This window comes from Myotis yumanensis, unplaced genomic scaffold (assembly GCF_028538775.1).
Source record: "Myotis yumanensis isolate MYYU_CA2020_CCGP unplaced genomic scaffold, mMyoYum1.0.hap1 SCAF_15, whole genome shotgun sequence".
In the NCBI taxonomy this organism is placed as follows: Eukaryota; Metazoa; Chordata; class Mammalia; order Chiroptera; family Vespertilionidae; genus Myotis; species Myotis yumanensis.
The window spans coordinates 48,751,129-48,769,443 of record NW_027223766.1 but is presented as its reverse complement, the minus strand read 5'-3'; the positions used below and the strand labels follow the sequence as shown (position 1 = coordinate 48,769,443).

Genomic DNA, 18,315 nt, shown 5'->3' with positions numbered 1-18,315 from the left:
ATTCTGACCTACATGTAAGCCTTACCATTCCTTGGGGTAGGTTCTGTTACCTTCCACATGATAAAGTTAGAGAGATTGAGGCAGAAAGAAGTTGAACTTGTCCTAGGCCAGTGATGACAAACCTATGACACGCGTGTCAGAGGCGACACTCGAACTCATTTTTTTGGTTGATTTTTCTTTGTTAAATGGCATTTAAATATATAAAATAAATATCAAAAATATAACTCTTTGTTTTACTATGGTTGCAAATATCAAAAAATTTCTGTATGTGACACGGCACCAGAGTTAAGTTAGGGTTTTCAAAATGCTGACACGCCGAGCTCAAAAGTTTCGCCATCACTGTCATAGGCCATGGTCGACAAACTGCGGCTTGAGAGCCACATGCGGCTCTTTGGCCCCTTGAGTGTGGCTCTTCCTAAGCCTTAGGAGTACCCTAATTAAGTTAATAACAATGTACCTACCTATATAGTTTAAGTTTAAAAAATTTGGCTCTCAAAAGAAATTTCAATCGTTTTACTGTTGATATTTGGTTCTGTTGACTACTGAGTTTGCCGACCACTGTGAGTACAAAGCCTATAAGGAATACCCTCAGGCTCTGGATGCAGCCAGGGGTGATGTAAATGTGGCCGTTTGCTCTGATGTATTGTTTTCTGAAGGAGACAGCAAAGCAGACCTCCATGAGCTGCTCCTTCCATCCCTCTCTTCTTGGCTACACTTCTCTTCAGCCACGTTGAACTCTTACCCTTTCCTGGGACACATCACGCTTATTCCCACCCCTGAGTCTTTGCATGCTCTGTTTCCTCTGGCCTAGAATGAATCCAGGGGTCCCTCAGAGGAGACAATGACTCCCGACAGGGTATCATTTATCACAGAATCCAACCTTTAAAAATATAACAAAGACAAAACCCAAAATATTTGTGGGAAGTAATACAATGTTCTTGTTTCTAAACTGGAATAAATTTCCAGTTCTCACCACCACCTCCATCTCCCAAAGGAAAATAGAAATCACCCATCAGCATCCTTTAGGTTAATCCCTTCATTCTGGTTTGCCCAGGACTGTTCAAATTTTTGCCTGTTTCCCTGGTATAATTACTAAGAGCACCCTCTTTCACTGTCATATGGGTCTCAGTTTAGGAAATGAGTTATATGGTCACCCTGTTTATAATGGGAATTTCTACTCTCAGTATCAGTTTCCAAAGTAAGCTGTCTCACTTAGTTGCAATTTTTTTTTTCTAGACAGCAGGCAGGGAAAAGAAGAATATACCTCCTTGTATCTGAGCCCAGGGTTTTCAAAGTCTAATTGGCCCCATCCTTAAATGATTAGGAAACTTTCCCAGCTCTAAAATCTCTCCAATCCTCCCCAGCCACCATGAGTTAATCTCAACTCTTCTATCAGTTTTTGCCTTTACCATGAAGTTAAGACTGTGGACTCACTTTTACACATTTATTTTATTCAATTTCCCATTTGTGCATGTATTTATTGTTTCCATTTATATAAGGAAATAAGATTGAAGGCTGGGTTTTCTTTTATTGCTCATGGTGTGTAATGCAAGACTATACATAAAATAGAGACACTATAAACATTGATAGAACGGACAAAATACAGGAAGCAGAGAGATGAGAGATGAATGGAATGTGGAAACAAGGAAGAAAGGAAAGGGGGGAAGGAAATGCAAGTTCAATATGTGTTTCCCCAAACACCAAGAGCACTAAAGGGAAATGAGCTGGTCCCTTATAACAATGACCTGTCTTCATTCAATGCAAACAGATGTGTTCTCCCCTTGGCCAGTCCCTCTGCTACTGTGAGCAACAAGCCTTTCTAGACTGAAGAGTTGCAGGCAGGCTGACCTGTAATTGGATTCATCTCATATTAGCTACTTAAGAGAAGCAAGGTGCCTTTCTATTTGGACAATCTTAGAAGCATGCCCCCCGCCCCCATCAAATAAATACAGGATAAATGGCAATTTGTTTAAAAATAAGGAGTGCTTTCACCGGGGGTGCTTTCTTCAAGAGCAAAAGTTTCTTACAAATACAGAGGTTCTTTGACAAACCAACAGCCATATTATTGCCTGAGTCTGAGCCTTCTCTTGATGGTATGACAGAAATCGAGGGATTTTCTATTTCTTCATAAGTTTGCATTGCAAATAGGAATGAGGGCTTATTGGATGAAAAGTGTTGCTTCCATGATGGTCTCAAGTTAAGCCTCTTCTTTTAAAAAAACAGATATCATCCTTTCTCAAATGTTGATGATTAATATTTACTACAGGTTCTATTTTAAACTGAAAGAAACAAAATTTTATCATTGTAATCTGTTTCTCTGCACTATGTAATAAGTGAAGTAAGATTTAAGGAAGTCATCTATTTTTTTACCCTTCAATTAATGAAATAACTTCCTCATTTAACTCTGATTTTATTTATTCCTTTATACATGCATAATTTGCAATTTGTTACTTAGTGAGTGATGAGTATATGCAAATGCTAGTATATAATATTTGCTAAAGTATATAAAAAGACAAAATTTAACACTGCTTCATGAATTGAAGGTACTTCCTCAACCTGAAAAACAGCACTGACAAAAACTCACCACTAACAATGGATGCGATGGTGAAAGAATGCATTCTTTTTCCTAAGTTCAGGAAGAAGACAAGGCTATCTTCTCCCATCACTTCTATTCAACATTGTGCTACCAGTTCTCATCACAGCAATTAGGCCAAAAAAACAAAATAAAGAGAATCCAGATGAGAAAAGAGCAAGTAAAATTATCTCATTTGCAGATGACCATCTTGTAGATAAAAAATCCCAAGGGATCCACCAAAAATGCTTAGAACTAATAAATGAATTCAGTAAGGTTTCAAGATATAAGATCAACATACAACTGTCCATTGTATTTGTATACACTTGTAATAAATGATCCAAAAATATAATTGGCAAAATAAATCCATTGAAAATAGCATTAAAAATAATCAAATATAAAGAATTGAATCTAACAATGTAAGTCCAAAACTTGTACTCTAAAAGCCACAAAAACATTGTTGAAAGAAATTATAGCAACCTTAAGTAATTAGAAAGGTGTCCAAAACCTTACCTGTAATGCATTTTCTATAAGCTTGTCCATTAAAAGTAACCCACAAATTGTACAGGATTGTTCAACAAATGGATTCCACTTTATTTGAACAATCTCATGATCACTAATGGGATATTTTATCATACACGCACACACACATAAACTTGGCACCGAAAAAATCATAAATCTAAAAATTATTCTCTGCAATGTGAATATGAGGTGTGCAGCCTCTGTTGGGAAGAACTCTGAACATTTATTTGGCTGTCAACAGAGGGAAGAATGAATGCGAACACTGGCCAGTCTACTGGTCTTCTCCTCAGGCCAATAGTCTTTCAGTGAATCCCACAAAAGGAATGCATAGCTGATTCAACACCAGGCTTCTCACACATAGGCTCCTTCGAGTGTGATTATTTTCCCAGAAGCCTCATAAAACATTTTTAAATCACCTCTTCCATTTTCCAGGTGATTTTTCCTCCAGTTGGATACAGTAACTCATGTCCCCTCAGCCAAAGGGTTGGGTATCCAGATGACTCTAGAAGGAGAAGAAAGCCAAGATGTTATTGAACACACCACTTTTAATGAAGGGAACACCTTGGAAAGTATTATGGCAAATTACTTTAGAAAGAGCAGGTAGAACTTGGCCAATGCACCAAGGCAAAGAAGAGTTGCCGAGACTGGAGGAGATAAATCTAAGAGTCTGGGGAGAGGTGTCCTGATGAAGTTAAGAACAATTTAATGAGTACAGTGTTTAGAGGGAGTGACATAACTGTGTCTCAGATGATGGGACAATTGTGCAATAAGTCACCAAACCTCTCTTATAGTGGTTGAATAGGCATATTTAAACAATCAACTGCCTCTTCTGTACATTTGGTCTGCTGACTTCAGTTTCCTATATGGTTTTCAGTTCTGGCCCATTTACAAATGTACAGAAACATCTGCAAACTATGCAACTACAAAGGGACATATAATTCTGGGGCAATAAAAAGACGAAATTCCTTTTGAACACTGATGGGTTTTTAAAATATAACTCCAAGGAAAGATGATGCAAGAATACTAATAATGTATTTTTTAAAAATAAGAATACTAATAATGTTTCTATTTTATGTCAAAGACGTTTAATTTTTTTCATTGTTTTCAGCACGCTGTAATGTATGGGATAAAGATCAGTTTGTATATATTTTGAAAGGTTTTTGTTTTTTAGATCATATGTTTACATAGCAAAGTGACATCATTTTGCTGTTTATGTTTAAATTAGATTTCAAGTGGAGAGAGTGGAGCTTATCATCCCAAGCATAATGGTATTATCTCTCCCTGCAGGTGGCAGTGGAGTTTAACTCACCTGTTTCCCCAATTCTCTGGTGCTCAGTCCCATTCTCTAGTCTATAGATCCCTAATACAGGGTGCTCCATATATGCCCTTAAATGTTAGCCTGTTCTTATAAAATATCTGGTATTGTTTTGCACGCGTGTGTTTTAATTACATGATATTATATTGTAATATAAACTCATCATTTTTATGGAACTCAGCACTCTTTGGGGTGGAATCTACCCATGTGGTTGTAAACATCTAACTTGTGTTTCTTACTGATGCTCATAGTTTCTTGGTGGGCATCTCTTGCTTATTTATTTTCTTGGGGTTTATTGCCTGCAGTTTCCTGCCACCAAAAATAACATTCTGAAAAACAAGCTTGTACTGGTCCATTATGAACATTTGCAAGAATTTTCTGGTGTACACACACACACACACACACACACACACACAATTGTGTTGACTAGATCATAGGGAAAAATACAATTTTTGTTGAATATTGCCTAATTGCTTCTCAGAATGGTTGTTTCAGTTTACTCTTCAATTGTGCACAAAAATTCATGCCCTCTGAAAGTCTTGACAGCACTGGATTGTCCCAACATGTCTGGTTTTTTTGCCATTATAAGGGCTAGAAAGCAGTATCTGATTGTTGTAGTGTTTAGTCCTGCTGTTTCTAATGAGCTCACACACATTTTTATGTATCCATTGGACTTCATTTTCTGTAAATTACCTGGTCACATTGCCCATTTTCCTACTAGTTTCCTGCTTCAACCTGTTAATTTGAAGTTCAAGTATATTTTGGAAATCAGTCCCTTAATTACAAGCATTAAATATATCTTCTCCCAACATGTCACTCACTGTTAACATTATCCAAAGTATCCTACCCATATATGGATCCAGATATGTGAGTAATCATTCCACTCTCTGGTTTGTGTATTGGAGTCTTGTTTGATTCTATTTTTACCACCTTCAAGTCATTAGTATATCCTTATAAAAGGTCTTCTACTAGATATATAGGTTTACCTTTATACAACAATAGCCAATACTTAGAAATATTTACAATTTTCTAGAATATTTCACATATCCTAGCATATTTAGATTTTCAGATGAACCTCCCATAAATGAGACAGCTATTTTGATCCCCGTTTTGCAGGAGGAAATTGAAGCATCAGGAAATTAAATAACTTACCCTAATCTATACAGCCTGGAAGTAAAAGATCTAGATTTGAACCCATATTATCTGTACTTCACAATCCACACTCCTGTATTAAGGTATTTTATTCCTGTGGAGTATACCTTTTTAAGTTAACAATCCTTCCTTCCTTTCGTCCTTCTTTCCTTTCTCCCTCTTTTTTTCCCTCATTCGTCCCTCCCTTCCTCCTTCCCTTCCTTACTTCTTTCTGTCTTCTATCTTTTTATAAAAATTTAAACCCCTACAATTTAATAGATATAAATTATTAGTTGTGAGCACACAGTTGTTATTTAAGCTGTACGTCCGGATGAGATTCTCCAAGAGAGCAAGTCTAGATGGGGCAGGGAATGCCAAATCCTGAGCCGTGGGACACTCATCAGTAAGATGGGGCCCAAGAAGCAAAACCCGAAGAACGGGCTGAGAAAGAGCAACCCTTAATGGAGCAAGAGAACCAAGAGTCTTCCGTTTCCCAGAAGCCCGGTGAAGAAAGCGCTTCCCAAAGTAGGGATCAACTAAGTCTGACGCTGCAGAGGATTCTAGAAGAATTCTCAGGACTAATTTCTGGAGCAGCACTCAGGACCCGTACAAGAGCAGCTTTGATGGAGGGGTGGGGACAAAAGTGGGGGACTTCAGGGAGAATAGGGAGCAGAGTTGAAGACAGGCAGCAGGGACAATGCTCTTTTCAGGAGCTCTATTTCGAAAGAAAGTCGCGAAATGGGATGGTAGCAGAAAAAGGAAATGACATCAAGAAAGAGTTGTGAGAATTTCTCTGGTTAGTTACTACAGGTATCTTTGTACCTCATTGTATTGACCATTCCCGTTCATGGCAGTGTGCTTTGTTTATACGTTTTTGCCACGGCCAACAATGCTGTAATTGAGATATTTAATACATATCTACCTGTAGAATGTAGATTGTTTTCCCCACCTTCCAGGCATCTCAATATTTATACACATGTATTTTTAGATAGTGGTGTTTTGTTATTCTATGGGTAGATTCACAAGGGTGAGATTGTTTAATAGAATTGCATATATACATGTATGTTTTATATTTAATCCATATCCATCTACTGATACATATTTATTAATAAATACTTACACAATTTACATTGAAATTTACATTAACTTAACATTTATGCCAGCAATGTTTGAGTATATCTTTTTCTGAAATCCACACTGGCAAATAAAACACATCCCTGGATTGTGATTTTTTTAAAAATATATACTCTTACTGATTTTGAGAGAGAGAGAGAGAGAGAGAGAGAGAGAGAGAGAGAGAGAGAAACAGTAATATGAGAGAGAAACATTGCATTGATTGGCTGCCTCCTGCACACCCTTTACTGGGGATCCAGCCAGCCAGGATGCTGGATTATGATATTTTGCTGCCATGTGTCAGCGAGTCATAATCAAGAAAACTTACCAGTATTTTATTTGATCTTCAAAACGGGTCTATGATACTTTTAATTCTGTGATTCCCAGTTTGCTGAGGTGGAGAGGTAAAGATTCTCACACAAGTTCACCCACCTTCAAACTCAGATCAGCTCATTCTTAGATTCCTTCTCCTCCTATTTTCAACTGCCTTCTTTGGTCCCTGGTTCTATTCACAGATTCTTCTCAGCACCTCTGACTCAGAAAAGAGAACATTCTTTTGGGTTGGACTGGTGTCTGTGTTTCTCTCCATGTAAGGGCCTGGCTGCATAGCCTGCTACCTACCCTCCTTCCCCCAGCTCTAGGCCCCCTTGGCCCTGAGTGTCTTCTCACCCTGAGGCCCCACAGAATCTCAGTGCATATTACACATTCCTCCAGCAAAACGAATCCACTGGCAGGCACCCAGGAACACATAGTCACACATGCGGCTCCCCGAGCCGGCTGGACTGTGTCCAACTGTGGTCATAGGTAGCCGCAGAGACAGGCATAAATGCAGGTCCTGGAGACTGGACCAAAGGCATGGCGGGTCGAGTGGGCGGAACCACAGGCATGCTGCACAGATGCCAACCAGTGACCTCTACGCAAGCCGTGCCAAGAAAAATGGAGCATCATAAGAAGCAAAAGGATCCTTTGACTCCCTGCCCTATCTTCTTCTCCCTCAGAAATGCATGGCTGATATTCCACCAGTCTAAGGTTTTAATCACCAGATAACACTAATAGTTAGAGCTATCATTTATTATGGAAGCCAGAAAATAGTACATTATAGGCATTCCACATGCATTAGCTTTCAGCTTCAGGAAACCCATGAAAGATAGGATAGGTTATTTCTGATTCAGAAATATTGACATATTCAGGGCAGCATGCCTCGTAAGTGGCAGAATCAGAATTGAGACTCAGACTTTCTTGATTTAAATGCTCGTGGGCTTTCTGCTTAAACACATCCCTGTCTACTATAATGTTAGTAATAAAGAATATTTGTAAGTAGTTAATATGCATTGGGCATAGTGTCCAGTGGTTTACACAAATTGTCTCAGTTATCCTGACAATAATCTTAATTTCATCAACTCTTTCCTCCTCTATGATTTAAAAATAATAATTACTAAACAGATGAGAGAGCTGTCTTAGATACCTAAGCCACTTCCCCAAGGTCCTAGGACTAGCAAGACCTAGAGATGGAATTGGAAATTAGATACATGTGACTGTGGGCCCTTGCTCTTGACTCTTGTCTCCCTAAAATGTATATCGTCTCCTTCATCTCTGTGGCTCATCCTCTTTCTGGGGATGAATCTGCACATATTCTTTAGTAGTAATTGAAAGTAATGTGTTTCTCAAGGCGATATTTAAAGTCCAACAGGAGCTTGACTGATCAAATAAATAAGTATGTTTTTTCTTTCAGAGAACGTTTATGAAGACTTACCTTCACAGCTACAAATTCAAAAACTTCTTGACTATGATGCCAAGTTGTTATTGTCAGTAGCTGCTTTGCCTAACTGCAGTGTTTTCAAGGGTCAATAGAAAACAGCCCTGACCCTTTTTGATGGAATTGAAAGGTCACTAGGACTTTGCTTTATTTATTTGTTTGTTTGTTTGTAATTTGTCAATTGCAGTTGACATTCAGTATTATTTTATATTAGTTTCAGGTGTACAGCATGGTGGTTAGACATTTATATAATTTACAACTGAACAAATGGAAAGTCAAAGGTGTTAACCACCTGGATGTGGTGACTAAATCATGAGCTCTAGAATCGCCCAGACATGGGAGTGGACAGGCTGTGGGAATTGAGCAACATACTTAACCTTTCTCAATGTCAAGTTCCTTATCTATAGAGTGAGAATGAAAATAGTAACCCACTTCAAAGCATTGCTGTAAGAATTAATAGTTAATGCATGTGCTTAACACATTGTCTGGCCCCATCATTGGCCCTATAAATGTTGGCTTTCAGTGCATATCACAACCAACCTGTTGGAGACACCAAGGAAATGAATGTACCATGTATTTTCTCAATGACTTTCAAGATGCTTGCTTCTCATTCGGTGTTTTATTCTCAGTAGAACATTCTTACCTTTCTGTTCTTATATTTCTAAATAGTCTTCAATTTCTATTCTCTACTCAAGAGAAATTTGACTCAAGGAGAAAGATTACTTCAACCGTATGTATGTCAGGAGGGGATTTCGTAACTTTCCTACATTCATTTAAAGTGCTGTGAAATTCTTTTGAAAAAAATAGAAGTAACTTTGCCCACCTACTCAATTCCTTCTTAATGCATTACTTTTAAATCTCAAGTTTTAATGTAATTTAACTCATACTAATTATCAGTGTAATCCCAACAACACACAGGTCATTGAAAGCCAGCCCATTAAATAGTTTTGTCTCACCCCCCACCTTTGGAACAGTATAAACCATTAAACAGAGCAGTTTTTAAACAGACATGCACTGTAGTTTCCTTACATCTTTCTCCAAAGCCTTAGAAAATTACTATTAGTGTCATTCAAGTTAGGAAAGTTAGTCATATTTTCTAAACCGTATGGATATGCCCCGGAATGGAAAAGGACAGAGAATAAGTAAGTCTTCAACAGCTGGGAGAGGTTTTGTGGATTTCATAGTGGTTGGGAACTACTAACAAGGAAATATTACACATGGCCTTTGGCAGGAACATATTATAAAATCCAGAGCCTTTTGTTATGGGCTGAGTAGGGAATTATTCATAATTGTTATTTGATTTGGTCTTCTTCCCGTCTTCTCCTTAACAGAAGCTTTCCTGCCTTGAAAAATTACACCATTTAAAGGTGCCCTATGTCTATGATTATAAGCTACATAACCTGGCAAATATTACTGAAAAAATAAAAAGCTCACGAGGCCAGTAAAATTTACAGTAGCAGATGGCATTTTCACCAACCTGCAGTGCCAGTATTTCTCAAAGATAAAAGGGGGATCTACCCGCTCTTGAGTAATGCCAGGAAATATCTGTCATTCCCAGAATATCTCATTCATTCAACTGACATTCATTAATCCCCTGAGCATCCTGATAACTCCAGGAAAGCATCCAAACTCATCCGTGTCTGGCTCCTGCTCCATCTCACACTGCTGCTCGCCCCTAGGAACCCTAACCTCCAGCATTTACAGCTCAAACATGTGCAGCTTCTACCGGTGACAAGTGACCCCAAGCAGCTGATGACATGTGAATGTATTGATGCACTAATTTTAATCACACATGCTTTAGGCTGGTGACCCTAAGGGAGTCATTTGGCTGCTCAGTGATACTATCTGGCTGCCCAGCACCTGCCTTTCTATAACACATTGCCATTTTTCTATTTATTTCTGTATGTACTCTGAATGGGCTGTATCAGTTACTTATTGCCACAAAAATGCTGTTTAACAAACAAACCCCAATGGCCCACGACCATGAACGTTTATTTTGCCCCTATATCGGTGGGGTTCCTAGGCTTGGGGATGAGCATTGGTTGATGTCACCTGGGCTTCCCACAAATCTGTGTTCAGTGGTGGGATTCCTGGCAGCGCTGTTGCTCTGGTGCAGGCTCATTTATAAATCTGTGATCTCAGCTAGTCTAGTGTGGCCTCAGTCAGGACAACCAAGTCAACGTGGTTCTGCTCCTCTTGTCCTTCATCCTCCTGCAGGCCAATCCAAGTGTGTTCTCATAGCAAGGGCAATGCTTCCAGAGCCACCAAGAACAACCAACTGAGTGATTTCAGAGTGCACGTGCATCAGGCATGCTAACACCCTATTGGCCAAACCAAGTCACATGGTCATTCCCACAGAATAAGTGAGAGAGACTGCAAGGGTAAGGGTAGGGAAGGAGTGGAGAATTGGGGTCATGTTTACAACCAGTCCTCCCCATGGAAACAATGGATTCCAGAGTGGTATTTGAGAAGACCTCCCTTCTATTCCACTTGAATTCTTGGAAAAGTTTATACAGTTTATCCTCTACGCCATGGCATTGCTAACTGTCCCCTCACTCTTCCCTTTACCCTGTGCCCCGCCCAGTCCCTGCAAGTGCAGGCATGAGACAAATAAAACGCAGTGTCTGACTTTAGGAAGAATACAACTTACCAGGGAAACACACTTACATAAGGATTGAGCTGGATAATGCAAATGAAGACTAACATAATGCTTGATGCATGGTAAGAAGGTAGAGAAGATTGTGCTGAGGTACATTCCATTCCTCGAACACATTTCTACCTGCAGCTGCAGCAGACAATCCCCTGCATCTGACAGCTTCCTACCTCAAGCACCTACAGCTCTCTGCTTTTCTATCTGAGGACTTTCTCCCGCACCCGTGCGAGTGGGTGCCGAGCACACAGGTAAAACCCAAAAGCATTGGGCATTTGATGCTCAGCCAGTGAAGCAGGTGTCAGTGGACAATGCTCTCGCTTCCCCTCCCTTGTTAAGATAATTCAGGTTGTGTCTGCAGAGTTCCTCAGCGAGAGTCCTGCAATGGCCCCATGAATACTCTCTTTGTTTTCCCACTTTTCCCAACTGGTTTCTTCCAGTCACTGCTTGGGCATCTTGGGATCATTTCCCATAATAAACTACCTGCCCCCAAGCCCTTATCACAGGGCCTACTTTTGGGGAGAACCCTAACAGAGAAAGGGCAATGATGGTAATTAGCTAGAATGACTGTGAAGCCCAATTTGCAAAAGTAGAGAAGCATAGAATGAGGGAGGTGTTGAATCTTCTATATTTCTTTGTTTAGACTCTGGAGACCTACCATTCACCAGTGAGCTTCACACACCCAGATAGATGAAGTCACTGCCTGAGATGTTCCTCCGGTTAGCTATTTTCACAGGATTGAGGGGAGGTGGGAGGTGGGGGAAAAAGGCACGCAAACCTCCTTTGAGCAGTAGTCTGAGCAATAGCCTTTGTGGTATGATATGAGGTTCCTATAGGTCAATTGTCTACAATTTCTTTGGAAGGAATCCATCTCTTTAGATAAGCATTGCCCTGCCTCTGTGAGTGGTTTTTATGAAGTTCAGCTACAGAGAAAACAGACAGCAGTGTAGGGTAGTGGGACATGCGTCTTTGAGAACAGAAAGACCTAGAGTCAAGTCTGAGTGCTGCTCTCCATGAACTCTGTGACTTCCAGCAGGTCAGTGTCTTAATTTTGTTATCTGCAAAATGGAAATAATAGCCTCTACTCTACATGTTTATTCTGAATATTAAATAAAATAGCAACCATAAGCCTCCAGACACTATCCCTGACATATAATAGATACTAATTGAATTTTATCTATTATTAATTTGGAGTCCAACATGCATGAGTTTGAATTTTTGTCTCGCTACTAAATGGCTAGATGACTCTAAAGCAGTGGTTCTCAACCTTCGGGCCTTTTAAATACAGTTCCTCATGTTGTGACCCAACCATAAAATTACTTTCGTTGCTACTTCATAACTGTAATGTTGCTACTGTTATGAATTGTAATGTAAATATCTGATATGCAGGATGGTCTTAGGCGACCCCTATGAAAGGGTTGTTTGACCGCCAAAGGGGTCTCGACCCACGGGTTGAGAACCGCTGCTCTAAAGCAATATGGCACCGTGATGGATAGCTCAAAGGCAAGCTTTGGAGCCAGATGGATTTGGGTGTAAATCCTTTAGGACCATGTGAAAACTAAGTGATATCAGGCAAGTTCCTAAATCTTTCTGGGCCCAGTTACTGGTTATCTGATCTTTAAATGGGAATGATGACGTGCTATAATTGGTCTATTCTAAAATATATTTTCAAAATCAATATCACTGATATCAGAAAGTATCTTATAATTAATGGCGTGCCACAGTTTAATAGGCAGAGTTCTACTTTCTGAGAAGTACATAAAGAGTAAAACCTTTTGCAATCAGTTGTGTCTTGATAACACTGAAATATGGTTTTACTTAATATGATGGCTGTACAGATTAAATGAGATGGTACTTTTAAAATGTTAGCTTCTAATAAATACTCAGTAGAAGTAAACTATATAAAAATTTTTAAAAAGTAAACTATAAGCTTAATTTCTTAAGATAATTTTTCAGGCTTAAGCTTCTCATCTGTAAAATGCAAATAATAACTCTAGTCTCATAGGTTCCCTGGGAAGCCAATCAGAGCTAGGGTTAAAGCATCTCACAAAGAACCTGACAGGAAAATAAGTATCCAGTCATTGCTTGTTCCTCTGCTCCTTGAGGGGTTAGGTGCAAACAATGGGGAAAGACTACGCCAAATTAAGCAGAAGACACATTGGTTGGAAGGACAGAGGGTATTTCATAGAACTAATGGGAAATGCCAAGACCCAGGCTTGAAAAGTAATAGGAGTTGGAGAAGCTCCAGACACAGCACACTCATATTGGTGGAACATTCAGGTGAGGCCACCGTATCTAGCATCAATACTATCTCCGTCTCCATGGCCTCAGACAATGTCACTGTCCTACCACTAGGGGTGGGGCTGTTGACACTGCTGCTATAATGATTTGACCTTAACTGGCCCATGCCCTTGGGAGCAAGACGGCTATTGACTGACTTAGGTCATAACTTGCTTCCTGATTGTACTAGAGGACTGCTTGTGGGAGCCAACAGAGGGAAATGGGCCATGAGAACCATTTTTTGTGCCACATAATGTACACAGTGATATAGGGGTCATTCTCCACATGTAATATTTTTCAGAAAAGAGTTGAATAGTGAACAGCTAAAACACTAAAAGCGATAACAACCATATCATAAATTTACACTAGATTGCTTCTTCTAAAATAGGCCTTGGAAGCAGGCCATTGATTTAGTGTTCTCCCAGTGAGAATACTGGAAAGTTATAAAAAAAATACGCAAAAAACAGAAAACAGAGTGAAGCTCCGATATTTATTGTACAAACACCAAATCTGTCTCTGACAAGTGTAAAGAAAGCTTGTATTTTAGGAGTTAGAGTATTAGAGAGCTATAAAGTTAGGAGGACTGTACACAGGTATCAATTATGATTTCCCAGACTTCCCTAAATCTACTGATAGGAGATAGTATTGGGAGGAAAGGCCTCATTTGAGCCTATAAATTTATGATTTAAAGGTTTTCCTTTAAGAGAACATAGGGAGGTGGCTGGTAGAGATGATAGAATTAAGAAACTTGCTCAAGAACCTACAAAAAGTTCAGCCCTAAGGGACCTTTGCCTTGGCTCTTGGCCAGAGCTGTGTGTCTTTGAACTTCACCCTGAAGTGAGTGCTGAGAATACACACACATACACACACACACACACACACACACACACACACTCACACACTTAACTTGGGAGATATGTTGGCTGCTCTCCTCTACTATAACCACTTTGAAACCTCACACCTTCTCCCTAGAATTTCTGCAAAGGAAAGTAGAGAATAATGAGTTCTAAAAAGGACTATGTTGTATGTCCACTGAGGTTTCTCCATGCACAGAGAAGAACAACATCCTCCAAGAACACAGACTTGGAAACAGAACACATCTATAGGACCTTGGGCTAGACTTAGTTCCTCTGATTCCTACTCTGGTTACAGAAGATGCTAGCTACTCTGCAATGGTTTGATACGACCGGGGAGAAGGCATGCTAAGTACCTTGAGCAAATATGTGCCAACTAGTTTCTTCCAGGGGCATTAAATTGTGTGACTATCTCTGTTGTTTTACTCATTTTGCTTTTGTTTCTCAGTGACTGTTGGAATGCTTGAAATAATTTATGGCACCTTCCTAATAACTGTGAAGGTCATTCAGAATCTGTTTCCCTTTAGGCTTTTATCTTTCTTTACCTTTGATCAACTTATGGTACCTTGCTGTATTTTAAGGATGCTGTCTTAAAACATTTCTGCAACAGTGAATACATCATAATCACTATGAGAGATCCAGAAATTGCCATATAAAAGATTAGCAGGGCAGCTTAGAAAAGGTAAGCTGGATTGAACACTATTGGTAGAAGATATCTTTTTATTGAGCACTGAATTCACTGTTTTTAAATTTGGGGAAATTGTACTGACATAGTAATGTCAATTATAACACATAATCGGCTCAGAGAATGGAGCCAATCCTCAGGCTCAGAGGACTGGGGTGAATACTCTTACTTCCTGGAAATCCAGGAGAATAAACTTTAGGATATCCGGGTGAGATGTTCTTTCCTCCATCAAGGAGCTTCACACCTCATTCCTCACTCCCTTGATCTGTTCCCCTTCTGAGTCTAATCTCCTTTCCTTGGAGGGCTTTGCAGGCTGGGCAACTAACCAGAGACTTTCCAGCCTTCTGAGCAAGCGACTCAATTTCAAACCCATGCAACTTCTGTTCTCTTGTTGTTCATGTTCATTGATCCCATTGAATATGTGATTTTATTGTAAGCCATCTGGCAAAGTCTTACAAATGTGATGCAAGTAACCAAATCTTGAAATATTTCACTTCTGTCATTCCTGGTCTCATAAGTTGGCAGGCCACCTAATAAGGTGTTGTTTTTCCCTGAGGAAGAAGAGAGAATCAAAGATAGGAGTGCAACATTTAAAATACATATAAAATTTGTAAATATGACATATATTTAATAACTAGAGGCCTGGCGCATGAAATTTGTGCACAGGTAGTGTCCCTATGCCTGGCTGGTGATCAGGGCCGATCTGTGGGGTGACCAGTGGGGCGATTGGGGGGCCCCACTGGCACCTGCCTTGGCCGGCCTAGCTCCGCCTACTCGCAGGCCCCGTCCCCTGCTGCCACCGGTCGCCTCCCTCTACGGGGCAACTGGCACCTGTCTGTGGGCTGGGGGCAGCTCCTGCATTGAGCGTCTGCCCCCTGGTGATCAGTGCATGTCATAGCAACTGGTTTTCCACTGGTAGTTCTGCCATTTGGTCGATTTGCATATTAGGCTTTTATTATATAGGATAGGATAGAATTGGGAATATCCTTATATTCTCTGGGGGGGGGGGGGATAATAGTGGCCCTTGATGAACCATCTTACATCTTGAAAAAAAAACAACAATGAATTTTCTAAATAATGCTATTATTCATTAAGAAGAAGAAGAACAGTAAAAAAAAATGGAGAGATGCAGTGTTTCCTGGTTGCCAGGCACTATATAGGCACTTCATAGATGATTCCTCATTTAAACTCCAAAACAACTCCCCAAAAAGAGACATTTTTACAGAATGAGCCAATTGAGGCTCAGAGAGGTTAAGTGATTTGTCCATGGCCACACAGCTGGTAAGTTGAAAGCTGAGTGTTAAAGCTCAGTTTTCAGTCTCACCTTGAAGTCCACGCTCCTTCTCTGTGACAGGTTCATACAGACTAAAGGTGCTGCATGAAATGCAGAGAGAAGCTCTCGATCTCTCCAAATCCCACAGCAGAGCAGGAAATAACTGAAAAGAAAAAAAAGCACAGACTCCCAGGCATCCATAGCAAGCAGGAAATCACACTTTCCCATGAGCTGGGGCTGCCAAAGAGCATTTCATAGGGGCCTGCCAGGGTCCATGTGGGTGGGGTATCCTCCAAGCCCTACCCATTCCCCATAGAAGCATGATTTACTGAGGGTTTAGCCTTCAATCCCTTTATGTATCATGGTTGGAATCCACAGTGAGGGGAGGTGCCTCTCAAGCAAGAAACTGCCAGATGCTTCCAGCCCCTGACTCTTCAGTTTTGTGTCTGCAGCTTTTATTGAGGTGTTTCAGTGGAAAACAACCCCAACACAGTCCATTTGCAGGTCATGTGCAAAATCTCCTGTCCAGGGCTGGGATCGAGTGCTCACGTGTCTGCATAACATTCAGATTTCCAACAAAAGTCAAGGAGCAGCTCCATACCCGTGAGGGTTCCTTGTAACACCAAAGCGATTGCTGGGGAGAGAGGAGGGTGTGCACCTCTCTTCAGCCCGTGGCACTTCGTATATGTTGCTTTGAAGCTTGGAAACTGAAAAATGAATCACCTTTATGACTTGGGTCACTGGTGCCAGAGCTGGAGCCTTCCTGATGAAAGAGGCCGTTCTCACCAAGAGAGGGCAGCCACGCCTCCAGCCAGGTCCAGGGTGTCTGTGCACAGAAGGGAAAAGTGAGGACGCAGGTCCCTGGCTGCAGGTGACCACCTTGTGAATCACCTCCTTGTGATATGTTAATCTTGAACAACTTCTTTCTGATTAGCAGACCTGGAGACCGTGTTTTGACCAAGACCTTCAGCTGCTCAGCTGGTTTTTTTGACCCCTGGTGATGTCACAACCCGCTTCAGTGATTTCTCTTGCAGTGAGAAGTAACTCACTTTTAATCAGGCATCCACCAGACACCGGGCACTTGATTTAATTCTCACAACCCCTTGAGATAATCGTATAAGCTTCTTTAGGCAAAAAAGTGAAAGTGGCCTCGGGGTCACTTTGCTAGTTAAAACTGAGGAACGGTCCCCAGGCATTGTGATTCACAGTGCAGAATCCTTCCTGCTCCATCACACTGATGTGACTCATTTAATTTCACACACTCAATCACTCTGTTATGAACTCATGTAATAAACATCTTTTGAGTGCCCGTTATGTGCTGCATATGGTGCTGAGCACTGCCATACAGCAGTGAGCGAGGCGGACTAAGTTCTCACCGAGATTGCAAAATACTTGGGAGAGAAACATAGTGAATTAGAATTGTGTTGAGTGCTGAGGCAGTACAATATTAAATGGGTGTCAACATGCAGCAAGGACCCAAACTAGTCTTAGAGGGGATGAGTAGAGTCACAGAATAATTCTCTGAATAAATGAGGCCTGAAGCGTGAGTATGAGTTAACACAGTGAGCATGAGCAGTGTGCGGGAAGCAGACCACTCCTCAGCAGAGGAGAAAGGCATGTGCCAAGGCCCTGAGGCATGAGAGGGTTTGTGCTGTTCAAGAATCTGGACGAAGTTTGATTTGGTGGACTGTCTCCTGATTGCTCTAAATTGCATCATCTTTGCCAATAAATGGTGGCCAAGACTCCTATCTAATGAGAAAGAAGGAAAGTGGGGATTCAGATCAGAAGTCACTTTTATGAGTAAGGATGTTTTGTTTGTTTTGTTTTTGCCTAGAATGACTTCAAGCTCAAGCATATGACAGTTCCCACCTAGTCACTGGAAAAGGGATGAAGATGAAGGTAAGTTCCTGATATGTATGTATCAGGCATCCTGAAGGATATACCCTGCTCCCTTAAACCCCAAAACGGTTCTCTGTGGATCCTTCTCTAGCCCTCATCTTCATTCTGTCACTCCTGGGTCCCAAGAAAATGGTAAGGTATTTTCCTTCACTTCTGTTAATCCAAAACTCTCTTCTAGAAGGGAACTGTGGGAAGGTGATTAACATTTATTGGGTACCTACTATGTAACAGCCGCCCCTTTATTTAATCCTATAGGGCAGATGTA

The 18,315-nt window shown here is 40.6% G+C and overlaps 1 long non-coding RNA gene across 1 annotated transcript in view; it reads left to right on the top strand.

Annotated features, from left to right (window-relative positions):
• Positions 1-18,038, top strand: part of LOC138993217 (uncharacterized) — a 205,726-nt gene extending 187,688 nt beyond the window's left edge. The window contains exon 3 of the long non-coding RNA XR_011468252.1: positions 17,986-18,038. This is a non-coding gene — a long non-coding RNA (uncharacterized lncRNA). The remainder of the gene's footprint in view (positions 1-17,985) is intronic.
• The last annotated feature ends 277 nt before the right edge of the window (positions 18,039-18,315 follow it).